The sequence below is a fragment of the Pleurodeles waltl genome, chromosome 5, assembly GCF_031143425.1.
Source record: "Pleurodeles waltl isolate 20211129_DDA chromosome 5, aPleWal1.hap1.20221129, whole genome shotgun sequence".
In the NCBI taxonomy this organism is placed as follows: Eukaryota; Metazoa; Chordata; class Amphibia; order Caudata; family Salamandridae; genus Pleurodeles; species Pleurodeles waltl.
This window is the reverse complement of record NC_090444.1, coordinates 1,523,242,793-1,523,270,707: the sequence shown is the minus strand read 5'-3', so window position 1 is coordinate 1,523,270,707 and position 27,915 is coordinate 1,523,242,793. Positions and strand designations below refer to the sequence as shown.

General features: G+C 41.9%; 1 protein-coding gene across 1 annotated transcript in view; it reads right to left on the bottom strand.

Moving 5' to 3' along the window:
* CSMD1 (CUB and Sushi multiple domains 1) overlaps positions 1-27,915 on the bottom strand; it is a 5,088,256-nt gene that overhangs the window by 4,135,663 nt on the left and 924,678 nt on the right. The window lies entirely within an intron of this gene.

The following is a 27,915-nucleotide window of genomic DNA, read 5'->3' as shown; positions in this document are numbered from 1 at the left end:
CAGCAATACAACCACGAAATAAATAACCTAAAAAACCCAGGTCAAGTTACAATAATTAGTTATTCAGAAAACTATTTTAAAATATTAAGAATCGAATCAAGAGGTTACTTTATAATACCCTATCCTGTGGACAAAAAAGGTTTTGGAGTCATAGATAAGATAAAACCCTGTCTCTTATTGTGTACTTGTGTCACCTGATCAAAACAACCATTCTATGCCCATCTAGAATCCTGCGAAACGCCTAAACTGACCAAGGAAATGGTGCACGGTGACAAGAATGGGACTTGCAGCAATCTATGATGCAGTTAGAGGAAGAACAATAACCCACCCTATTATTGATCCTGTGTCAGCTTGTGAATCCCCAGTGAAGATCAATATTTTTTACAGGATTGTGTGCACTGGTTTATTTCCACTATGGCCTATTCAAACTTTCAAAAAGCAGTGAAACCCACTGTAAATGTATGGAGCTACTTTCACTAGACTTGGGTTTGAGTGAACAGGGTAGACCAGGGCCATATTATATCACATCCATTGTGTTGTTTTAAACAGGCTTTTAATACAAGATTTCCATTGTCACCTATTTGAAATGAACAACTAGCACCATCTAATTTCAACTTGTGGCCACCCAAGAAACATATGTGATTATTGCCCTACAGGAGGCAAACACGGCTTCAGATTCTAGTAGATCTCATGGTACACTGTCATTTGGTTACACCACTGTCAATTGCTTGCTCACCCTACTCAATGCAGATATGATTTGTAGTATTCCCTTTTTGTTTAATTTTATGGAAAAACCATGAAGTTCAAAAACAAAGGTTAAAGTGATGTGATAGGTATGGTAATAACACCCTAGCTTACATTTTTAAAACCCCAGGAATTAATTGAAATAATCAATGGTTTAAGTGATGTTATACTTGGGTCTTGAAAAAAACAAAAACTAATATTTAACAGAAACATTGCAATTCACCAGTTAAACTTTTCTAAGTTAGCTATAACTTGCTTCCCACTATGGATTGGTTATGACCTATCATATTAAATCACTCATTACATGTTAAATTACATGATTGAGTGCATCAGTGATGACATCTTACATTAATGTGATAGTGTTAGAAATAGGGTTTCTGGTTGAATTGGCTATACACCTAAGCCAGGCAGAACCCATCCACTCTAGTCAAGGCAAAGGAGTTACACACCCAAGATAACCCCTGCTCACCCCCTTGGTAGCTTGGCACGAGCAGTCAGGCATATCCCAGAGGCAATGTGTAAAGTGATTGCACAACACACACAACACACAAAACACATTATCCCCACCACAAAGGAAACCCAACACCAAGTTATATAAAAATAAACTGCATTGTACAAAACATCATTAGACCAAACATAACATGTCAGTAATACCCTGCTACCAAAGCAGTTGTCAGAACATTACACAGTACTATTACTCTGTGAATGCCAGCAGTAGGCACATAAAACACAGAGGTTACTGATTATTCTGCAACATAAGCAGTATTCAGGAAAACATTACTAAAATAATGCACGTCATAAGATTATCATAATGCCCATAAAAGGAACATCAGAAATCACATGGCATGCCATGAAAAACACACTATCATAAATGCATGGGTCATAGTAACACACCTATTCTACATGCCCATCAGAGGAATATCAGATGATACATGGCCAGTCAGGATGGGACACTGTAACACTTACCATGCACCAAAAATTATCATCAGGCCTGCCCACGAAACCTGAAGCCCTGCCTGCCTGTTTATGCACCCATATCCTCTGGGCCAGATAAAGGGCACCAGTGCTCCTCCAATGCAAAAAGCAACAGAGGCCTCGTTCGACCCTTGTGGGGGCCAGAGAGCCAAATGGCCAGAAGTAACACTTGAGCGTTCATGCTTCTAGCCCAGCGACCAGGAGAGAGTGGGGTTTACCCTCATGTGCCCCGTATCCTGCTCTCGGGGTGCCCCTCCTTGACAGGGGGGCACATGCACACCCCTCTTTACCGGGCGGGGCCTCTTCGAGGGCTTACTCACCGCCCGGTGGGAAAACAGAGGCTCTCACAGCCTCGGGGGACCACATGTCCCCACCGAGCGCACCGTCATCGGTGCTAGCCCTGGGTGGACCTCGGAGCAGGAGTACTCCGATGAGGTCTCCCTCTCTTCAGGGGCTGCTCCCCTACACTTGCCAACACTCTATCTGGTGCATGAGTGTCCACCTCACTCCCCGGGCCGTAGCAGTGATTCTGCCAGAGTTGGTGCCTATTGGTGCCCCGGGGGCGCTCTTCTCAGTGCGGCTCGCCCCGGGGCACCTCTAGGAGTGTGCTCGCTCCAGGTTGCATTTGCTCATGCACCAGGTGCACTGAACACAGGGTGCTTCAGACGAGCGCGAGCAAAAATGAGATCCCGAGACACAGAGGTGATTCTCCGGCAACAAGAGCAACAAAAGTGCTCTCCAGGCACTTAAGCAATTATAAACAAGGCGCTCTCAAGGCACTTAGAGAAATAAGGAGGAGTGATTCTCAGGCACTCTGCAACCCAGACAAAGTGCTCCTTTGCACTGGAAAACAAATAGATGTAGGGCACTGGGGCCACAGCACCCAGCCCAAGGAGATAGAAAGGGGGAGCAAAGGGCTGCAAGGCCCAAACAAACAGTCCAGCACAAGAGTTGCAGACAGTTGCCGTTCTTCCTAGTGACCCAGCAGGTCACAGGTCAGCACAACAACAGCATTCCAGGCGACTCCTGGTGAGTCCCTCCAGCAGCATTCTGTGTCCTATTCCTTCAAGAATGTTCCTTGTGCCCTTTTTCATGGGGAAAATCCGCTGCACTTATTAGCAAAGCATTTCCAAAGAGGGGAACAAGAGGTTCCAAACGGTTACAACTGGTTTTAGGAGTGTCCCTTCTCTTCTCCAGCACAGGCTCCAGACATCAGCAGGGAGCAAACAAGCTCTTTATTTGAGGCCAGGGCACAGCCTTTACAAAGGCAGGTGTGCCCGACTCCCTTTCTCTCAGCCCAGGAGGACCATTCAACATGCATATGCACCTCTGTGACACCTCCACCCTCTCTGTATACAGGCTGTCTAAAAGGTATGCACAAAGCCCAGCTGTCCCCCTGCCCCAGATGTGGATTGGAGTCAAGCTGCAAAACATCAGAGTCATAAGCACAGAGAAATGCTCACTTTCTAGAAGTGGCATTTCTAAAATGGTAATAAAAAAATCCACCTACACCAGTAGGCAGCATTTCTCACTACCATTTCAGCCATACCAAACATGCCTACGCCACCCCTCATAAATCAGACAATAACCCCTAGACATTAGGCAGGGCATTTCCAATGCAATCCTATGAGCAAGGCAGCACTCACAGCAGTGAGAAACCAAATAGGCTGCTCATCACCACCAGGACAGGCCCCACAACCAGGCACATGTCCTGCCTTCTACATACATAGCACCCTGCCCGTAGCGCTAGCTAGGGACTACTTGAGGGGTGACTTACATGAAGTAAAAGGGGCGTTCTGGGCCTGGCAAGTACATTTAGGTGCCAGGTCCCTGTGGTAGAAAACAGCACATGCAGCCCCTGTGCAAGCAGGCCTGAGGCAGGTTTGAAAGACTACTTCTGTGGGTGGCGCAAGCAGCGCTGCAGGGCCACTAGTAGCATTTAATTTACAGGCCCTGGGCATAGAGATACTACTTTACAAGGGACTTACAGGTAAATTAAATATGTCAATTAGGTGGACACCAATCATACCAACTTTAGTAGGGAGAGCACCTGCACTTTAGCACTGATCAGCAGGTGATAAAGTGCTCAGAGCCCTAGAGCCAACAGCAAGGGTTCAGAAAAAATAGGAGGAAGGAGACCAAACTTTTGGGGATGACCCTGCAAAAAGGACCAGGTCCAACAGATAGTTTACTACAAGCTTTTCCACAAGGTATGTATTTAACAAACTACAACTAGGCCTAATTTTCTTTACATTTTCCATCTTAGGCCATGCCAACAAAACACATTCTAAATTCTGCAGCTATGTTTATCTTTCTCCTCACAACTACATTCCTTATTCCTGCTTCTGTCCACTCGCTCTATTGACTTCATCTGGCCAAATATAACTTTCAGATACCTTTACCTTGTCTGCCAGTCCTTCCTTCAGTTACATTTCCATCACTATGTTTATACTCAGTTGCTTAAATTATCCTATCTGCCCCTCTGGATGATCTGAAAATCCAATTAAAGTGTGCTGATGGCTACTATTTTTCATTCATGATGGCCAAACCCTGGAACAGCCTTCCTCCTCTTATCAGATCCCTCAACTGTCTTCTCATCTTGGACAAATCACTCAAAACCTTTATTTTTGCTGCATGAACTTGAGCTAACATCCCTGTTTGCTTCCTGCCTAATCCCTCACAGCATTAGGACACTTTTCTGGGTGATACTGTGCTTTAAACTACCGTACTGAGAACATTTCAATTGTCTACTATAATAGTAGACAAATAGTAGTGCACACTGATATGTATAATCCCAACTATTTTTATTTTTAGTTTTGGTTTCACAGTAATACAGTTTACCAATGGATCTCATTCTCTCAGTAGCCAGACACTTATCATAGTTCCTTTGCCTTGTAGGCATTGACAGTATTCTGCAGACTACATTGAACAGTGAATGATGAGACAGCAGTGGTGGAACCCTGTGTCTCTGTTTTGCCACTTGTTGAATTCCTATTTTCGGGGGGTAGAGAAATGACCATCTCTCCCATGGGATCCTAAGCACAAAGACTGAGCAAAGTGGCAGTCAATAACTCTTAAATTACATCTGTTTTGGACTCTATACCTCAATTGTTGATTTCTGGGGGCCATACCTTTTCTCTCATTTATGGGGTCATGGCTTCAGTAAATACACACTCTGGGGGGATGCTGCATGACATCAATTGTTGAGTTTCCACATTACTGCATTCTGTTTGGGGGCTCTACCATGCCATCTCAATCTCTTTGATGGGGCTAGAAAGCAGGAAAAACAATTGAGGTGAAAGCATTTAAAATGTAATGCTGGTAATGGCAAAAAATGAATACCTAAATATTAACATTATTGTATTTACATCAATGCTGGTTTATATGTATCCAATAAGACAAGTTTCACAAAAGATGAAGCTGGGTTTACTCTTTCAATCTATGGAGTGTTAAACATCTCACCCAAACAACAGGACAGTTAACACGAGAAAATTATTTGAAAAGCAAATTTAAGGTGAGTGGCACTCATTTGATTGCACATATCTATCGCCAAAAAATAATGATAGATTACATTGCTTCATAATACTTGTTTATGCCATTTCAAAGGCACCATCTGGTTCTTGCATAGCAGACTTGCTTAGTGCTTTGTGCCTGGTGTTCACCAATCAGTTTCCAGATTTTTAAAATCATAATATTTGCTTCACTAAAAAAAAGATGCACAAGCACATCCATTGGAACTGCTTTCAAAACAAATTCTATATGCCAGATATTCAGTGAAAAAGGTTCTCTGGTTTATTGACTCTGATATCCTGCCTTTCTGGTATCATAATATCATGGACTAAATATCATTCAACAAAATATATTGTGTCCTAAATGTATTTTAAAAAGTCACCATATTGGAGTTAATTACAGAAACTCTACACTCAATAGGGCAATATTTTTTTAAATAATATTTAGGACACTGTATTCATGTTAGATGATATTCCAGCACCATTCTGACAATCCGCTCAACTGCTTCCTAGTTATATTCTGACCATACAAATACTCCCATATGGATATACATGCATACACACTTAATAAGAAGGTGATGTGTTTCTGTTATCCTGGCAGATCAGTTTGGTAAAAATGCACAATGTATTTTGCTCATACCCCCTGTCAAACTAAAACTTACTATTGTCAGCTTGCCTTGCTGAAATCCTGTATGAAACACATTCACACCGCCCTCTTTTCAGAGATTGACTGGAATTGTCAAGCATGTGATACATATAAACTTTTGGATGACGCCAACAACCTGATGACTGCTGTCAAATGTTTTCTTTAGTCAGAAATGGCTCAAAATATTACTGGTAACCTAGAGGCCACAGATGCCACAGTCTTGATATGAGCTGGGGCTGAGAACACACATTACCCAATAATCTGATGTCATTGATGTTTGCTTAATGAAAAACCTGGTTTACTGTTAGTAGCTTGAACTGAGAAGAACTGAAACTACAATACATTTTATAAAATGAAGACTCTGAAGGTTCAAACAATGTAAAAGCACAAAATAAAAAAATAAAAATGAAGGAAAGCACAACATGAGTTGAAATGTTACCAAAAAAACCCAAAATGGCCTTTTCTTTAAAAAGAGCTAATGCTTCAAACAAGTAGTCACCATCATTAGACTTCTATGCAATGTTTCGAGGTTTTGGTCTGCAGAGTAACCTCTAAACAATTAGCTCTGCTCCAGTCCGTTTAGCACAGAAACACCAAATGGATGTTAATGCTCTTCTAAGTGGAGTCTGATTCGCAAGCTTTGGCTTAATTTTGAAAGCCACTTTCATAAAGCATTTCAGAATGCTCCCATATGAACCTGTTATGTATAACTAATAGGATTTGAGGTCTGAGAAATGCCTTTCATTGGCCTGGGTCTTGAGAGATGCTGAAAACATCAACTAACAAAAAAGTGAACCAGGTAAACAATAGACCTCTTTCCACTCTGGTTTTTATTAGCTATAATAAATCCACGATTCACATATCCTTAAGAGCTCTATGGATTTAGAACAGGTAGTGTTTCGAAATGGAGTGGTAGGCAGAAATATCTAACAACCAAGCATAAATGTTCTACGGCCCAGTTAGAATGTGTTTGCCAGCCATATGATCAAGTTTACAGCCAACAATCTAATGTTTAACCATAAGGTACATATGCATTTTGTAGCCCAAAGCATCAAGAATCTCTTTAGCTTTAGGTACACAATATGCCAGAGTAATCAACCCGGACATTAACTCATAAATATCACCTGACCATAATATTGTGGTCAAAATGTAATGATTACAAACATATGGAGGACCAAAATATCAAATTTAAGTTTAAAGTTATTTGTTGTTTCACTATAATATCAAAGTTTGAAATATTCTTCACTCTACTATTGTTATTTATTTTTGTTTTCTGTTGTACTGTATTTTTATTTAATTACATTGTACTATAAAATATATTTATTCAAAAAATATGTTATAAATAAACATATGTTGTCAGGTTGTTGGGTTTATTGGAGGTTGGGTGGATCATGCTTTTTTCAATATTTTTAAAATATGTATTTTATTAACAATGGCTAGTAGGTTAAGCAGGAGTGGTAAAAGGCTCTGTTACATAGCACTGCATTGTTATATTGTTTGTTGCGTAATACATTCAGTGTTTTTGATATATTTGCATATACATTAATTCATTTTACTTTTCTTCAACAAATTTGAAGTAATTAGAATCAAGTGATGTGGATAGAAGAGAGAGAAAAACAAAAATATATGCCCTAAACTCTTAGACTTCAAATTCAAAAGAGTATCATATAGCAGTGCCAGTGCAATAAAGTATAAAGGGTCAGATTATGCAGATCAATGCAATATTTGCCCATTTCAACTCAGAAAGGCCTATTCAGCAGTGTCACATGAGATCTAGTTGCAAGAAGGAGAAGTAAATTATAGTAGGCATTGTATGTGCAAATACATTTCCAAACAGTATAAATGCTACATGTGATAACACAAATGTCAGGGGCTTTGAGTTGAGACTCCCCGCCAGAAGATAGCTAAAGTTGAGCTGATAGTGGTTTGATTTTCCAAAAACAAAACAAACAGTATGGGTAATAGAGGGCATCCCTGTCGAGTGCCCTTCTGTATCCTGATAATATCTGAGATGGATTTACCAGATTCATTTGGGTTGGTATAAAGGATCTGATCTGGATATAAATGCAGATCTGGATTCACTCCAATATTGCACACATATATTGCCAGTTCGGCAATTTGAATGCTTTCTCCTGCTCAAAAGCTCAGCAGGATGCATGCGGTCAGGCTTCTCTCCAGCTAGCTATTATGTTCCACAGTTTACAGATGTTAAGGGTGGAGGGAGGTAGTTTGGCCTGCTAAATAGCCAGTTTTATCCGGGTGAATCCAACTTAACAAATTGGGAAGCAATAAGCAAGCTAGTGCCTTGGCTAAAATATTTTAATCAGGATTTACAACTGATAATGGTCTATATGAGGCCACTTTTGTTTGTCTTCACATGTCTTTGGGATCCCTTGTGCATCGTGTGGGCACTGAGCCTTCTAAGTAGACTGTTTTGTGTAATACTAGGATATGTAGTGCCAGATCGATTAAGAATACTAAATAGTAGTCTGTCAAGAAACTGTCAGCCCCAGGTGACTTTCCATAATGTAGGGCTCACAAGACCACCTCCAGGTTTCCCAAAGCATTAACATTCACTTTAACTTTTCATTAGTTTCAGCAGAACCTTGGTTGTGCTAAATTAGAAAAAGTCACAAGTTGAGTCCTGCCACAATGGAGCGTAGGTTGGACACAGTAAACAACATAGTCCTGCTGAAAAGCTACCATCTAAGCCTGGCACAAAGAGTTCTGTTCAAGGCAGTAGAGTTTGGAAGGAGGAAGTCTAGCGTCACAGACAGTCATTGCTGTAGCATGATGAGCCAGTCAGGTTTTACAGAAAATTGATGCTTTAACATTTTTATGTTGTCAGTCACCACAGGCTGTCATTGATGTAGCAAGTGTGGCTCTTGCATTGCCGGTCTTGGCTGGTGGTCACTGTAGCATGAAGAGCAGGCCTGGCAAAGGGGGCTGTTCTCAGTGTAGTGCCAAGAGCCAGTTGGCCATGGCAGATGGTTGTTGGTGTAGTTTTGGACTGTGGTAAAGGCGAGCTGTCATTGCTGTAGTGCCAAGTCTGACACTTCCGATGTCAGTCTTACCTGTTGCTCACTGTTGCTTGAAGAGCAGGTCTCACTGCAGCTTCGCATAGGTGGTCATTGTGGGTGGCAGAATCTTTACATGAATGAGCCCATTTGCGGTAGTGAGGAGCCGAAACAACAGAATCTTCACCTTTTCCCACAGAGAAGTACACAGAGATGCCAGCCACGGTTCCAGGACCTGAGGAGGCACCGCTTGGGAATTGGGGTCTCACTCAAGCAGAGGCCAGCAGCACTCAGGCAGGCCCATGCAGGCCAGGTTGCAGCAGATCAGCTGGGTATTTGCAGGGAGACCGTCTTGTGTTCTTGTAGTTCACACAGGAAGTCAGCCAACTGACCTTTGGAGTCAATCTGCGTTAGCCTGGGAGAAAGGTAAGCAGGTCCAGTCTTCCTTCTTTGACAGCAAGGTAGTCATCAAGCAGAGGAGCATTCCTCTGGCAGCAGGGCAGTACGTCTTCTGTAACTTCCACAGTTCCAAAAGGGTTCTGAAGAGTGGCTCTGGAGGTCCACATTTTTTATCTGGTTCCAGCATTTATGTGTTGGGATTCCCTGTCCTACCCACACATCAGTTTTTGGAAAGTCCCTCCCCCCAAACTCTCTTGGAAGGCAGGCCTGGTGTTATGTTCATTTGTGTATGCAAGAGGACAAGCCTTCTTAAATATAAGTGGTGCTCGGAACAGCCCCTCCCAGTCGACTTTCCAGGATAGCCCATCCTGTCCATACCTAAGCCCCCTTTGTGTTTCTGTCTGGAAGCAATACACAAACCACAACAGCAGAGCAATTCACAGTAATGTGACCCTGGACACTGTCAGAAGGCACAAATGGTTGAACAAGAAAATGAAAACTTTCTAAAAGTGGCATTTTCAGAATGCTAACTTAAATGTAACTTTACTTTTTTGCATTCGCAAACGGTGCGAGTTGCAAAATTTGGCCATTTGCAAATGCAAAAATGCCTTTCACAATGTATAGAAGGCATTCACAGTGCAATTTTCAGGAATCGCTAAAATTGCGATTTCTTAAAATTGCGACCCCATTTAGAGAATAATTGCGATTCTCTAAATTGGAAATTGCAAATAGAGAATTCCTATTTGCAATTTCCAAAGCACATGTATCAAGCATTTCCTAAATGCGGATTGGGCATTTAGGAAATGCAATTACCACAAAATAAAGATTGGTGGTAACTATGTGCAAACTTTAAAAATGCATTATAAATGCATTTTTAAAATTTACATGTAGCGCACACATGCCCCTAAGGCATGTGTGTGCTTCACATGTCCGTAAAAATATTTTTGAGGTGCTGCAGAGGGCACCTTAGGCCCCCAGCACCCTGTGATTTGCATTTCCTACTTTGCAAATTCCTAACTGGAATTCACAATTTGGGAAATGCAAAAACATTTGCAACAGGCCCATAGGTGCGCATGGGGTTGGATTCTCTATTTGCGATTCAGTAATAGCATTTGCGAATTTTAAGAAATCGCTATTACCGAATCGCAAAAATCATACATACCATTTAGCATTTCTTAAATAGTGACTTCTTAAGATTTGCTGTTTAAGAAATGCAAATCAGTTTTTTGATACATCTGGCCCCATATCTCTATCTGTTCCCAATCCAATGTTAGCACAGAATGTCAGTTCCACACTGTGCTACAGGCTGCAGTGGCAGGCCGGAAACTGGTTCAAAAGCTGCTTGAAAGAGTGGCACAAGTGTTGTAGCCCTACTAGTATTTAATTTACAGAACTCGGAAACATGTAGTGCCATTTACCAGGGACTTACAAGTGAATTAAATGTGCCAATTAGGTGTAGGCCGAAGGAGGAGAGAGCACAGGTAATTTTGCATTTGTTAGCAGGGATAAAGTGACCTAAAGGCAAACAAAATTAATTCAGCAAAACGGTAGGGGTCAAGGCAAAAGGTTTAGGGGGAATGCCATACTAAGGATGTTAGGTCTTACAAGTACATTGTTAAAATCACCTTCCAGCAGCCACAAGACATGCAGCTAATCAGTTAATCACACAGAGGCCAAGAATTACCCTGATGGACACTGGGAGCATAAAAACACCTGATCACCCCATGCATGCTGTGTAGTTTACCCAGCAATAGCACATAGCGACCCTCTGTATTGATACAACAGTGTTTCAACTGAAAAAGGTTCCCTACGCTAACACAAATGAGGGCTCCTCTAGCTTAAGAGAAGACAGTAGTACCAATGAGTTCACCTCGCCATCTACATTTCAAGTGTGATAACTCTTCGCATTTTGTGTGGCTCTTCCAAGCGAGCAATGTGTATATTGAAACACATTATAGTTGAGTGTATCTTATAACATTTCTGAGTTCATGTTCATGACATTCCATGTCAAGATATGCCATGTGTTACCTGCTTGAGGTTTTTGTTGTTCCATTAGCGTGGCACTGTGTGTAGTTGATGGCTGTGTGCATGCTTAAAACAACCTAGAGACAGTAACCTCAATTTGTTCACCCACTAACATCACCAAAACAATAAAAAATAGCCACGTTTAGTACCAGTGCCTCAGCTTGTGGTCTTACCAAACAGTGATTAAAGGGCTAAGTAATGTGAGCGGAGCAGCTAGTTTGCCTAAGTAAAATAGAATTGTTATATTCAATTAGGTACCGTCCAAGTGTAGGTAAGTGAAATGTGGTGCAAGGTCAATAGTGCCACTTAATTGTACTTCTTAGAAATGGAGTCTTTGGTTGGCAGTCAGGTTGCTCCCTGTCCAAGCAAGGACCATCACTCTAGTCAGGGTAAAGGAGGCACACACCCTGTTAACCCCCGCTCACCACCTTGGTAGCTTGGCATGAGCAGAAAGGCTTAACCCAGAGAGAAGATGTAAAGTATTTGTACCAACACACACAGTAATACAGTGAAAACACTACAAAATGACTCAACACCAGGTTAGAAAAATAGCCAATATTTACTTGAACAGAACAAGACCAAATGACAAAAATCCAACATACACAAGCAAAGTTATGAATTTTTAAAAGATTAAACTTCAATATAGCACTTAGAAACACAAATGCTTTGATTGCCTCCCTCCACTCTAGCCCAGATGACTCATCAAGATATGCAGGCTACAAACCAGCTCCCTTTGTGTCACTGTCAAGAGGAGATTCTCAAATAGCCCAACTGTCAGTCTGGGCCAGACAAGGAACCCACAAACAGGCAAGATCACAGTATGGTTTAAGCAAGAAAATGCCTGCTTTATAAAAGTGGCATTTTCTAACTAACAATCTAAAAACCAACTTCACTAGATATATTTTTGAAATGTGAGTTCAGGGACCCCAAACTCCATATTTCTATCTGCTCTCAAAGGGAATCTGCACTTTGAGAATATTTAAAGGCAGACCCCATGTTAACCTATGAGATAGGCCTTGCAACAGTGAAAAACAAATTTTTCAGTATTTCACTGTTAAAACACGTAAACACACATGACTACTTGTCCTACCTCTCACATACACTGCACCCAGTCCATGGGGCTACCTAGGGCCTCCCTTAGGGGTGTCTTACATGTATTAAAAGGGAAGGTTTGGGCCAGGTCGAACTGGCAGTTTAAAACTGCACACACAGACACTGCAATGGCAGGTCTGAGCCATGTTTACAGGGCTTCTCATATGGGTGGCACAATCAATGCTGCAAGCCCACTAGTAGTATTTGATTTATAGGCCCTGGGCACCTCTACTGCACCCTACTAGTGACTTACTAGTAAATCAATTATGCAAATCATGGAAAAGCCAACACACAAACAATTTTACATAGGGAGCACTTGCACTTTACCACTGATCAGCATTGGTAAAGTGCCCAGAGAAACAAAAACAGAGTCCAGCACACAGCAACAACCTGGAAAGTAGAGGCAAAAATGTGGGGGAGACTACACCAAGGATACCAGGTCTAACAGTACTCAACAAAATGATGTGACAATTGCAAAATGAACCAAGTACATACATCTGGCTTCGTAAAATGCTAATTCTTCTAGAGCACAACTGTTTCAGATCACAAAGGGTTGTTAGGAAGTGATTTGTGGGGTAACAAGTGGCACTCCATCAGTATCCCAGTGTGGAAGTAAGATTATTTAGAGTGGCAACTTGGAATGAAGGTTTGCAGCATTGTTTTGAGTCTGGGAAAGGGAAGGGTCATATGCACTGTCAAAACTCAGCCTGGGCACAAGACTTCAGGTACGAGCCATTGACATTTTGGAACTCTTCCAGTTGATCATGATCACAGCTGAGCTGGGTCACTAGTCTTCCAGTTGATCATGATAACAGCTGTGCTGGGTCACTAGCTGACTAAGGGCCTGATTACACCTTTGGAGGAGGGTGTTAATCCGTCCCAAATGTGAAGGATATACCACCAGCCGTATTACAAGTTCCATAGGATATAATGGACTCGTAATACGGCTGGTGGTATATCCGTCACAATTGGGACGGATTAACACCCTCCTCCAAAGTTGTAATCAGGCCCTAAGTTTCTGTTCAATCTCAGGCCACGGCTATGTCTGTGAAGAAGTGGGTACGTTGGTCAGCCACCACTTGTAACTATGCAGATAGCAGTAGTTTATATTTCAGACCCAGCTCGCACAATTTCTTTTTCATTGCATTAAGTATAAGTATTTGCACTGGACCTCAACCATATAATCTGGAAAGACGATAATATGCATGTTTTCCTCTGCCATGAAAGTTCATGATACCTGGCACAACAGGATGAGGTAGAAAACTAAGAGGTAAATGCAATGTTGGTACTCTGTGGGCGTGTGCCACCACAAAGTATGGAGAGAGAGAGAGTATGCAAAGCCTCACCTGTCTTCAGTCACTTTTCAAAATAACCTGTTAAATCTTTGCTCTTGTTGCCTTCAAGGACACCCACAATGTGCACATTATTGCATCCAGAAAGTTTTTCTGCCTCTTCCAGTCACTTTTTAATGCATTGTAATTTTTCAGTAGGAGACATAAGTTGCTTCAATAAAATGGTAGTGTTGGTGCGGAGCTCAGGTATTGCCTGTCCATTGCTAAAAGTCCTTGAAGCCAGTTTATTGTGGCACTTTTGGAGCAAAGAAATGTCAAGTGCTAATGTGTCAACCTCAGCCTTGAATGTTCCACACATAACTGTTATACCAGTCATTGAGGGACCGATCTCCTTAGACAATAGACAATCCTCTGCTTATGCTGTGATGGGGGAGCACTCACCAGTTAGTAGGGTTCAGCCATCAAGACAGGTGTTGCTCAGCTGCCGGCAAGAACCCCAGCACAAAGAGGGAGTGACTCTGAGTCTCCACCAGTGCAGCAGATAGACCTGCATCCAATGTGGGTGACAGAGGGCGAGTCAGAAGTGCAGGCATAATGGTGGGTGGTCCCTGCCAAAAACAAGCGACACCCCCTACAAGTACTAGGCCCCTAGATGATATGGAGGTCAACACCAAGATAAGAACTCTCGAGCCATGATCTCAAGAATGGGCAGCATTGAGGTCCAGCATACAGGCCTAAGTTTCAGCTGGATGCACTAAGTCTCCATTGCTATGGTTTGCACAATGCACCGATCGATGGGGCACTAACCACACTCATCACTGGAGCCCTGTTGCCTCACCCATGATAGTCCAGTATCAGAGCTCTGTCAAACGCTTGGTACTGCACTGAATATGACAGGATTTTATATTCTGGTGTGGAGTTCATCTAGAGAGCAGCTGTCATACTCCAGTGCAAGCCATGACTCTCTATTTTATTAATACATTTAACATGTTGATGAATTAGAAAACAAATGTTAATTTTCTTTACATATCTTTTAAATTATGTATTGCACTTGAATTTCACATTGTATGGTTTATTGGGGAACTGGTGGGTACAGCCTTTTTAAATATATATTAATTAGTGTTAACTGATTAATATGCTACTTTATTTATTTAATAAACTATGTGCTTAAAGTTGTAATATTTAAAAAATCATGTGTTAAATGTTAATTTCAGGGTATGGGGGCTATTGGTGGTGTGTAGGTTTTAGCATTATGGCCCCCATTACAACTTTGGTGGTCTGTGGACTGCCAAACCCTTATGGTGGTCAGACTGCCACACTCCTGGCCAGATTACAGCCCAGGTGGTCATGCTACCATGGGACCGCTGTCACCGCCAGGATAATGGAACAAGTGGGGTGGTTTGAATCGTGGTCAGCTGTGGCTGTGCCGAGTTCAGTGTTGCTGTACTGATCACAAGTCCTCTGTCCGCCAGCCTTTTCACGGGGGTCACTGCTATGAAAAGGCTGGTGGAAAGTCAGTGCAAGGGAAGACAGGGGGAGGGCCCTACAATGCCCATGCCCAGAGGCCACCCTGCCAGCACCCTCAGAATGCGCTATGGGAGCTGATACCAAAGTCATGGCACTGTTTCTGCCGGTTTGACCGGCGGAAATGTCGTCATATGATGGATCTGTCGATCAGCATGGTGTAAACATCGTAATGTGACTGGGAGATAAGTCACCAATGTGGCAGCAGCCTCTTCCCCGCGGCTTCAGTAGTCAGATCATTTGAACCGCAAAAGTCAGAATGAGGCCATATATTTGCATATAACATAAACTGATTGATGTATTAAATATGTGATTATTAACACTGGAATGAAAACATTATATATTTAATTAATTTTTAAATGTAAACATATTTATGTATTTTCAAAATAGATTTTAGTCATTTTTAATATGTTGTGGTGCCTGTTGGAGAATGAGTGGGTAGTTATTTTTTGTTAAACATATTACTTTAATAAAACTTGACCATTCAAATTGGTAATATTAAAAAAATAATGTGTCTGTTTTAGAGGTCTAAATATTTGAAAGAATTATGTTAAGTATTGAAATTGTGGAAAGATTTTTCTGTTAGTTGCCCAATTTTAAGATATTCCAATGGTTTTTGTGTTATGCAATTTTTTTAATGTAATTTCTGTATTGCTTTTAATGGGTATGTACAATATTGGGGTGTAGTAAGCTCCAAATGTACAATCTTTACTCAGTGTTTATTAGAATGAAGTTAGAATAGTATATTAGACCACACATTCACTCACCAATATTTGAGGGGCTTTTTAATGTTTATATATTGCAATTAAGAGTTTCTGTTAAAAAGATACATTTAAAACAAATCATTTATTTTAATTAATTTAATTGTATTTCCCTTTTTTTATGTGATTTAGTATTTGAAATATATTAATTTATGTTACAAATTCATGAACATTATTTTAAGGATTTATTAAATGTAAAACATGGTTTCCAACTTTTTACAAATAATGGCTAATAGTTATACATATTAAAATTACATTTCTAATTTAAAGGGACCATTAACATTATATTTTCCAACATAAAGATATATTTATTTGTTCAATGCATTTATATTAATTCATGCTCTAAAATCATAATTCGTTTTTACTGATTTTTACATTTATTTTCAATTTACAAGAATTTTTTATAACTTTTTTAAAAATGTAGTACATTGTTGTTTGTCATTTCCATTTAAAAAAAATAATATTTAAGTAAAAAAATATTTAACCTCCTTTATGTTGCAACAATATTAATTACATATATATATATATATATATGTTAATGAAATGTTGACATTTTTTTCCAAAATATTTTTGTCATTGACATTGTTGTGCTTTATTTTATATGTATGTAAAGTTGATGCTTCGGATGGAGAACAGGGTCAAGACTGATTTACATATGGCTGGCTCCAAACTGGGGTGGCATGGTGAGCAAAAGAACAATGGATTAAACCCAGATCTGTGACTGGGGGTGAGTGGTTGAAAAGTTTCTGCACTCCGTCCATCATCTTTTTGTGTTGCTAAAGTTGCCCTAAGTGGGAAGGGTATGCCCAGACGTGGGTCCCTTGCTCACTGTGCCGCTGGATTCACGCTAGTCTGGCTGATGAAGGGTGATACCCTGAAACCGGTCCCATGATGCTTGTTTCAGGTCCAGAGAGGACCTGACTTGGCAGTTTGGGCTGGACTGTTTCCATGGTGTGAGAAAACAGGGCTGATTGCAGAGGCCCCCTAACTTTTTGCCCCCATTTTCCACTTTTTGCTGGTATTTTCCTGACTCTAATGGTGCCCTGGGTACTGCTAACCAGTCCCAGGGCCTGTGCTCTGTGTAAAATCAATATGCAAATTAGGCTAATTATAATTGGCTAACTTAACCTACCTATAAGTCCCTAGTATATGGTAGGGCATGTAGGTTTAGGGACCACAGCATAGGTGGTGCACCCATAGGTACACTGCTGAGGTGCCCAGTGTCCTTTTAAAGGCAGGCCTGTCTGGCTGGCTGCTTTTAAATTAAAGTTATATGCAAATTCGACTTTGGAATTAAAAGTAGTTCCAAAGTCTTAACCCACCTTATTTTTACATATAAGTCACCCCTAAGGTGTGCCCTATGTGCCCCTAGGGCTGGGTGCCATGTAACTATAAGCAGGGACTTTATAAAAATAGTTTTATAAGCCCTGGTGAGGTAAAAACAGCCAAATTCGTTTTTCCATCATTGTAGTAAATGGCCTTCATAGGCTAGAATGGGGAGACTTTATTTTAAATTTTAAAGTCTCCTTAAATGATGCATATCAAGAATTTGGTATCAAATTAATTGTTGTAATAAATCCCACAACTTCCAGTTGTTGGATTTAATATAACTTGTTCAGGTAAAGAGTTTTAAACTTTAAAAGTTGCCAATTTCATCCCTGTGTAGTTTTTGCAGCTGTGCTCTGATTGGCCAGCCTTTAGCAGCTTGGCCTAGCTGCCTTGATGAGGTGTGAAGTGGCCTGGCTTCACACAAAGGAATGTGCCTGTGGGAAGGAATCTCCCCTCAGCAGATGGTGAGGCAGGAAGGGGGAGGACTGCCAAACTGGTCTTCAAAGGCAGAGAAGGACATTTGGAGCAACCAGCAACACCCCCACATCCTGCAACCCCAGACAACTAGGTGCCCCCTTGATTAGATTAGGAGAGGGCAGGAGAGGGGTGTGTTTATGATTTTTAGCCACACCAGTGGGTGGGCTCAGCCAGATGTAACCTCCAAAAATAAGATTCAGCCATGATGGATTTTTAGAGAATGTTGCCTCCCAGGAAGTGGTCATCACAGGGGGAAGGACCCTGCACCTGATTGGAGAACCAGGACCCCCCTGCTTTTCACCCAGGAGCAAGGATAAAACTGGCAGACCTGCACCCACACCTCAGTTCCCTACCACATCCAACAAGGAAGAACAACAGAAGAAAAAGGACTGCCCTACTGGACCCCTGGCCTGCACCTGGAACCTGCACTCAGAAGGACTGCACCAGCTGCACACTTGGGCTTCACCACAAGAAGGACTCAACCGCGACCCGACCTGATTTGCTGGTTCGTCCCGGTAAAAAAAATCTCTGAAAAAGAGACTAAGTCCGAAGGTAAAAAGTTGACCGGGACCTCCCAGCCAGCGTATCCGAGGAGGTCTCCATGGACGTCGGATCAAGATCCAGGTTTACCCCGGTCGAAGGATTTTCACCTCGAAAAAACAACTAAGTCTGGTGAGCAGTGGTGGGATCCTGTACTTGTGTTCAGTATCACGTTACAGTTTTAAGTAAAACAAATTAAAAATCCTTTAAATTGTCCTAGTGCAAAAAAAAAATTTAATTTTTAATTTGGATTAATTTCAATTATTGAATTTTTGTGATTTTTCTAAATTCTTGTTTCCAATTTTTGCAAAAAGTTTTTGTTGACACAAAACTAGGGAACCATGGAGGAGCTTGATCTGGCTAGCCTACCCACACTGACAGTAGTCCAGCTTAGGGGGTTGTGTACTGAAAGAGGGTTGCCTGCAACCACTGACCTCAGGAAGCATGTCCTGATCAAATCCCTGACAGCATGGGCTGAGGCCCAAGAGGTAGACCCAGAGGAAGCTCCAGAGAAGGGAGAAGTAGGGGAGGATGCTAGCTCTCACCACTCAGGGGAGGGAGGGCATCTGAGCCTAAGTGAGGATGAGGAAGACCGGTCCTCATTACATACAGTCACTAGGGGCAGTCCTAAAGCTAGTTGGGGGAAGGGTGTCCCTTCAGGAGGAGAGAACCTGTCCCTCAGAGAAAGAGAGCTGGAGGCCCAGCTAGCATTCATAGCTTTGGAGGCAGAGAAGCTGGCCCTAGAAAAGAAAAAGTGGGCAAAGAGAGAGAAATGTTGCCTCCTGGGATTGATTTTTGCCACACTTCCCAGGAAGTGGTCATCACAGAGGGAAGGACCCTGCACCTGATTGGAGAACCAGGACCCCCCTGCTTTTCACCCAGGAGCAAGGATAAAACTGGCAGACCTGCACCCACACCTCAGTTCCCTACCACATCCAACAAGGAAGAACAACAGAAGAAGAAGGACTGCCCTGCTGGACCCCTGGCCTGCACCAGGAACCTGCACTTAGAAGGACTGCACCAGCTGCACACTTGGGCTTCACCACAAGAAGGACTTTGCCTGGCTTCAACTGGTTCAAGGAGGGACTCCCTGTTTGCTACAGGTGAAAAATTGCTAACCAGAGTCCCCTGCACCAACTCCTGAAGAAAGCGACCAGCTGACCACTGTCCAGTGGCCAAAAAGGAGTTTGCGCCAGGTGCATTCTGGGAGTTGTAGTCCGCACCCCCCAAGGACCATCTCAGAACTTCTGGACCCTTGGGGTGAGCTGTGGACCCCAAAAGAACCTTAAAAGGACATCTGGGAGAAGCCCCAGAAGTTTGGAGAAGTTTGGACAACTTTTGTAAAAAAGCTCCATAGAGGGACCGACCCGCCGCGGCAACTCTAGCCGGCTTGCCTCAACCGCGACCCGGCCTGATTTGCTGGTTCGTCCCGGTAAAAAAAATCTCCGAAAAAGAGACTAAGTCCGAAGGTAAAAAGTTGACCGGGACCTCCCAGCCAGCGTATCCGAGGAGGGCTCCATGGACGTAGGCCGTGCGGTAAGAAAAAATAAATTTAAGAGTTTTTCACTACCCGGACATATAAAACTTGGAAGTACATTCCTCACCTTTTAAATAAATGACACCACATCCCTGGGCTGTCCAGGGCCTACACTTTGGGTGACATATGTATTCAAAATTAAAAAGGAAGGTGTGGACCTGGCTAATGGTTTATTTTGCTCAGTCAAAATTCACACACACAGACTGAAAGGGAAGGCCTGAGACATGTTTAAGGTACCACTTCAGTGGGTGGCACAATCAGTGTTGCAAGCCCACTAGTGGTCTGTAAGTTGCAGGCCCTTGGTACATGTAGTGTCTCTTTACTAGGGACTTTAAAGCAAATTAAATATGCCAATTGCATATTTACCAATCAACCCATGTTTAGGGTAGAGAGGACATCCCTTTCTGTTCAATTATTTCCAATTATTTCCAAATCTATTTTGAAATGTGTGAGACTCTGTTTCTTCAATGACATGCAGGCTTCAATATAATGACTTCTCCTTAGAAAGAAACTTTAACAATGCCATTCAAAATTCAGGGAGTAGCGCAATTTGTCTCTTTGGGAAAGAAACTGATGCCACCTTGTTATAATTTCCAATCATGATTAAGGGTAAAGCAACTTATCATGTGTGGTTAACATATGGGGATGGACAAGAATGCAAGAAGATTTTCTAAGTACTGACATAAATGATCTAATTGACGTTACAGCAGAAGGCGGTCCAAAGAAGGAAATGGCTTACTGTGGAGTCATGGTACCTGATATAACAGTAGCCCACCACATTTCTCGTATTACCTCAATGAGATTTTACTCAGATTAACGTATGGAATAAAGAGAAAGAGAATGATGACGATTATTGCATTTTAATTTCTACAGATTTTGTTGAAAATAACAGAAACCACATATCATTTTTTACGTTATTAGAATATCATTATAAAAAGTAAATATAACTGACAGGATAGTGTTAGAACATGTGTTATTAAAAAAGCTACACTTTTACAAATAAGCAAGAGGACAATAATAGATTTCATCATAGAATGAGAACTAGATATTGGTGGATATGGAAGCTTTATCAGAAAATGCTGAATACTCTACCTAGGTGTTCACAGAAAGAGCCTGAATCGAGACTGTAAAATGTAAGTCTTAATATCTTTACTTTGGCTCTCATTATGAGTAACCCAGATTTAGGGGAGGGGGGGCACTGGTGGCCTGAAATGTATGATACTGGATGGTCTTCCACATTCAGGCAGAAACCAGCCATGGAAGGAGAGGTTTCTCTGGAGAATCCCAATACTAATTAAATCTCCATGATCTGAGCCTCTTTGTTTAAAGAGGGAAGGCCTAATTTTATTTCCATATGTTATCCCCCAATTCATTTTGGTATGTAAGCCTTTTAGAAGATTTTTTCTTTCAAGTTTTGTTTTATATTTTTACAATCCAATCAAATGGCTTTTCACACACTAAGGACCAAGCTCCTTAAACACCAACTGGAAGACGTTTTTTTAAATGTACCTTTAGCATTACAGACGTATCCAATCATATATCAAATTGGACGACCTCTTTCATAGTTGTGACAGTTTTAACTACACAATTTTCTCATTGGGCTGCTCATGTTAAGTTTGCCATAAACAGTGTGCCCAAGATTCAAATAGAGCTTGTTTTGTGCCTTATTCCTCACTGGAAGATATTGTACCACTTACCAAAGTCAACAATCTACATCCTTTGAAGTATTTATTTATCAGCTGGAGTTACAGCATGAAATGAAATATAATAATTGGTGCCTTAAACCAAACGGTATTCAATGTAGATTTACTAAAATCATTAGTTTCAGCAACGCCTTGACAAGTTGCTTTGGGAGAGAAACAGCCTGCCACTGCATGTACCAGAAGTACGTACAATAAATATAATGCAACGCGTTTTTTTTTCTTTTTGTTTTTTTTACTTGAGAGCTAGCTATTGTATGATAACTGAAGCTTAGCTCATTTGCTAGTGTGAAGCATTTTAATTAATATAATGAGCGGCATGGAATCAGGGAACCAGCCAAAGATAATGTAACCTATTCTACTTTAACTACATCATGAACTGTGCCCACAGCTGTGGGGAAGGGTGTTACTAACCATACTTTGGAAGCCATACAAACATCGTGTCCTGGTTGAGTTAGTAGAATAATTCTGTTGAACAGATTGCTCTCAATACGTTTATTGGCGACAGTTTTGTCCAGCACGTTAGCTGCTCCACCATAACTTGGCAGTTGTAAAGTTGTGTATAATGTGCCCCAAAATATGCACGAATCTCCAGCAGTGACAGCAACAATGTAACACGGTGGTCATAAAAATATTAACCAATAACTTATATTTCACTGTTAGCAGTCAGTGTCTTGGAATGCCCTAACTCATATTTTTCCTGAAAATCCATCAACAGATGATTTAAAAACCTTGGACAAACTAACAGGGTAGTTCACCTGTGTGTTCACAAGCTACTGGAAGGAAACATATCTCCACTTGGTTGAATAACTAAAGTATCCGCCTGGATCCATTTTCGAAAATTATCCCAGTCAAAAGAGAACATTTTCGGTATTTCTGCGCGATAGTTTGAGTGCCATATTTGCAACTCACCAGGTGGTCACAAATGTACAACTTCAAAAATGTTACAAATGATTAAGGATTTAGCTACAGTAATTCTCACGCACCTAGTGGGTCGCTTTTATTAATGCAGACCTACATTCAGTTACCAAAACTACTGCAACATGTGTTAAAATATTCAGTGATGAGTAGAATGTACTGACAAATGATGTGTTTTTAATATTTCCCAGTGTCCCACAATTTCGAAATTGCCTGTGTAGTAAAGATATGTCTGAACCACTATAAACTGCAAAATAGCCTCTCTGATGCAAGGGACACGTTAGCAAACACAATATGCCCACTGGTGCACATAATTACTGTTCTCCAGCTAGAGCCACAAGGATTATATTTCATTTTAATTCAAACGATGACTTCACAAATATAATATGATTAAACGTATAAGACATTAAAAACGGAAAGCACTAAAATCTCCTGGGTGACCTTTCAGAACGGCTTTCATTGTTTCTCTGAAGTAATACAGACTTGAGTACTCCGAAGACCGGGTATGGTTTTGTAAGTTAAAGGGCAGACTTTGCCAGAAGAACTGAAGATTAGTGTTGACGTGTTGACCTCCCCCTGACCTTGTAAGTCCAATAAGATGGCACTAAATATACCCGTTCGTGATAAGATTGCCTTACCATCAAAGACGTGCATTATTAAGAAAAAAACTGCGGAGTTTGAAATTGATTTCTTGGAAGGCGCATGTTTTGTCTATCTTAATGTTTGATTTACATTCCTGATGTTGCACATATTACATTACGTTCTGTTTTGTGATATAAATTAATGTTTAAGAGCCCACAAAACACTTCACAAGGATTGTGTCCTTATTACTTAATTCTACAAATTATTTACGCGAATTAAGTCGGTATTAACACAAATCCAATTAAAATTATTGAAGTTAATTTACGCTATCAAGTGAATGTAACTACAAATAAGAAAGAATATATCCATAATGAGTATGTAATTTAAGAGAAGACTAAACGGCCTGCGATCACTGTATTGCAAAGTAAGGAGAGCGTACACATTCTTCAACAGACCTGTATCATACAGCACCGCACTGCTTGTAAGTTTTTATTTATTAGGATTTGATTTATTAGGTTTTTACACAACTATATGCCTGTGATCATTTAACACATAACAGATCCCATGTAATAGAAAGGAATATGAAAATGTAGAAACCTCAATGACCGATCAGAAGGTACCTAACTTTCCATCGCTATACGACAATCATTTATTGTCAATAGTATTCTTTCAAATGTAAGCCCATGTACAATGGGAGGGGGGGAGTAGGTGAAGAATCAAAGAGTGTCATGGATGGGGAGACTGGAAGTTGCATATATAACCATAAACATGTAGAAATTGACTAATCCTTGATTGGCATATTTAAATCTCCTTTTATGCTATGGTATAGAAACAGCACCTGTGAAATACAAACTTAAATGTCACCTGCAACTGCTGCACATATTTTGAAATCTACCTGTATGACAAAAACACATGGGTTCAGGCCTGCCATTGTAGCCTGCCTGCTACATTTTAAACCTGCAATGCTACTTGGTAAAATAAGCCTTTTGACTGGCAAAAATCTCCCTATTAACTATTAGTATCTCACTGCTATGTAGACAATGTAACCCACAAGGTCAGATGCATGTTTTTTGTAAAGTGGAACAGATAGAAAATTAATGGTATCATGTTCTTACAGTGACAGGACTCAAATTTGCACTGTGACAGCCTAGCTGTAAAAAATCTGAATAAAGGTCAAAATACTGTTGCTGTACCTCAGGAATGGGACCAGTTAGAATATATTTAAACAGCTATTTTAATTGGGTTAGACTTAGCACTTTCTGCAGGGTAATTCCTAAACTTTCTGCGTTTAGCCTCCTGTTTTCTCAACCCCTTTTTGGTTGGCTTTTAGGACTCTGCACACTTTACCACTGCTAACCAGTGCTAAAGCTATTGTGTTCTCTCCTTAAAACATGGCAACATTGACTTATTCCAATTGGTGTATTTAACAGGGGCGTCTCCTTAGCTATGGTGAAAGAACATATCGCTCCACTGGCCAAGAGCCAGGAGATGAAAAATAAAACAACAGTTGCACTATCATTTTATTTTTAATCTGCTGGCTCAGCCAGCACGTGAAGGGAGGGGCGAGGATGGGCCACAGGAAGTGGGAGGTTGAAGGGGAGGAGGAGGAAAGAGTGCACCTAAATGTGCATGTGTTTGGCTGGTTGTCTCAGAGCGAACAAGCACACATGGGCACTTGGATTTCTCCAGCCCGGCTGTGTTTAACAGCTGGGCTAGAGAAACTGCACAGACCCCAGGGCTGTGTCTGAGCAGCAGTCACTGCCGCTTAGACCAATCCTGATGCTGATTTAATGCTAGGTGAATGCTGGGACACAACATGAAGGAAAGAGGAGCATAAAGTGGTAGGAGACAGAGACTGCAATAAGGTAAGTTTTTTTGTCTGTTTTCCACCTCCATCTCCATCCCCTCCTCCCACCCCTCACCTTGAGATTTGTGGTAGCCGCCGCTGATATTTAATTTACTTTAAGTCCCTAGTAATGTGGTACTACATGTACCCATGGCCTGTAAATTAACTGTGAATCTTTCTTAGGATCCAAATGGGAGTGCAAATGGTTTCATAAGGAGATCTTTTCTATTGCATGCTTGTATTGCATCACATTCATCCTCCCGTGTTTGGATGATGGCATAGCATGACACAGTTCCAGATGTAACAATACTGGAGAGTGATCTAATATTCATTCCTCTGAAATGGAGCAGGGTATCTGTTTATGTATCTGTAGCATTTTGTATTTGTTTGTGGGGCTGGGTCTGTCAAGGATGGGCCCAGGATGATATTCCAATCCCCCCATAATCAACTTTGGATAGTGAAATTCAGTGAGTATTCTGAAATTGATGACAAGAAATGGGTTTTGGTGGTGATAGGTACATAGGGCCCACGATAGTTATAATTTGTAAAAAATATATTGCCACACTGGGAGAATCCTGGTCTTTTTGATGACATATTGTAGGGATCTCCCTAATAAGATCACATAGTGCACCAACTAAGCTGGGTCAAAGATGACGACTGCCTGACTGTGCCAGCAGGTGCCAGTTGCCTGGCGATGTTGACCAGATTACATACCCATCCCTTTTATGTTTCTCTTATTCTAATTATAAGGTATGGGTTTCCAGGATCAGGACTACATCTGGGGGTTTCAAGGCCAGGTAGGATAAAACATTTTGGGGGTGATTCTTACCTTGGCGGGCGGCGGAGGCAGCCCGCCAAAGTACCCCCGCCAGAACACCGCACCGTGGTCGTCAGACCGCTGCGGTGATTCTGGGTTTTCCACTGGGCTGGCAGGCGACCGCCAAAAGGCCGCCCGCCAGCCCAGTGGAAAACAACCTTCCCACGAGGACGCCGGCTCTGAATGGAGCCGGCGGAGTGGGAAGGTGCGACAGGTGCAGTTGCACCCGTTGCGAATTTCACTGTCTGCAATGCAGACAGTGAAATTCAAAGTGGGGCCCTCTTACGGGGGCCCCTGCAGTGCCCATGCCATTGGCATGGGCACTGCAGGGGCCCCCCAGGGGCCCCACGACACCCCATACCGCCATCCTGTTCCTGGCGGCAGAGCCGCCAGGAACAGGATGGCGGTATGGGGTGTCAGAATCCCCATGGCGGCGCAGCGAGCTGCGCCGCCACGGAGGATTCTTTTGGGCAGTGGAAAACCGGCGGGAGACCGCCGGTTTTCCACTTCTGACCGCGGCTCCCGCCAACCCTGGCCCCGGCGGTCCATGACCGCCAGGGTCAGAATGACCCCCTTTGTCTCCTTTGACGGACATTCTTATCAACTATCTGGAAGTATCTAGGAGAGGCTGTAGCAGTAAACATGTAGTTCATGATAGGTCTGCACAAAGACCTAATACATCAAAATCCTTCCCCCAGCTGGCTGCTAAAAACACATGTGCACCTAGTGTTTTCAAAGTGGTCAAAGGTGTTTAGGTACACTACAATAGATACCTTGATGTGTCAATAATGTGTACAAACAGAGAGAGCAATCAGCCAGTTACCAAATCAAATGTTGGGATAGAACCAAATGACAGAAAAAATTCCAGTTGTCCAAAGATTATATATACACAAACTACAACTCTAGTAAAATGCAATGTTCTAATGTAGGGCAGGGAGAACTATCTCCAGGGCTTCCCCACCCTGCCTGCTATCTTTTAAACCCAGATAACAATACAAATGTGTTTATATTTATGTGTGTGAAATCCAATAACTACAACGTTAGTCACAGGATTTCCCAATGGAAATTGAGAATCAAGTAAAATGTGGGTATGGTACAAGCATGCATTGTTAAGTGATCAGCAAATAGGAAAAAAATATCTTCTCTACTGGGACCCATTGGTATTAGGGTAGTCAGTGTATTGTAGGTGTTAGAAATGGGATCGTTGGTTGGCAATCAGGTTACCCCTTCTCCAGTCACGGACCCTAACTCTAGTCAGGGTAAAGGAGAATCACCCTCTGTTAACCCCTGCTCACCCCTCTTGGTAGCTTGGCAACTTTACCAATTGCTTCTGAAGTTAAGCCTGTCTGGCTTAACTTCAGAAGCAATTGGTAAAGTGTTTGTAAAACACTACAAAATGATACAACACCATTTTAGAAAAATAGGTAATATTTATCTAAAGAAAGCAAGACCAAAATGATAACAATCCAACATACACAAGTGAAGATATGAACTTTCAAAGAATAAGAGTCTTAATCCTTAGAAAACAGTGAGAACGCTGTTAGCGCACAAAAGTACCTGGGTATTGTCAAAATAACACTGCATGGGTGAGAGTGCATCAAAAAAGGCTAGCAATGCATTGATTTCTCACTCGCAAGCGATACCGTGTGTCGTTCCTCCTTTGGTTGGGTCGGCGTGCGTTGTTTCTTCTCTCCCGCAAGAGAGTGATGTGCTGATCCGAATGGGCACCTCAGGTCCGGGCAGGCTTTGAGTTGTTTTTCCACACCCAGCGATGTTACGTTGAAAATCCAGTTGCACGGTATCACAAAACTGCACTGCATCGGGTTTCCTTCGTTATCAGCCTTCGTTAGGTATTGCACGTCGTTATTCCAGCCGCGTTGCGTCGATCTTGCAGCCGCGGTGTAGGTGGAGCATTGATTTCAGCCGCGAAGCCCACACTGCGTCGTTTATCAGCCGCGCCACGGAAGGTGTGTCAAAAATTTACCCGCATGGCGGTCTGTGCATGGATTTTCAGTCTTTGTCTGCCAGATTTACCTGTCAAGGGCTGAGGAACTGGATAGGGCCCCACTTGGCAGGGCAGGACTCTCAGCAGAGAGTCCAGGTGCTGGCAGGAGAAATCTTTGATGGCCCTAAGACTTCAGCAACAGGAGGCAGCTTGGTTCAAGCCCTTGGAGATTCTCCTCAA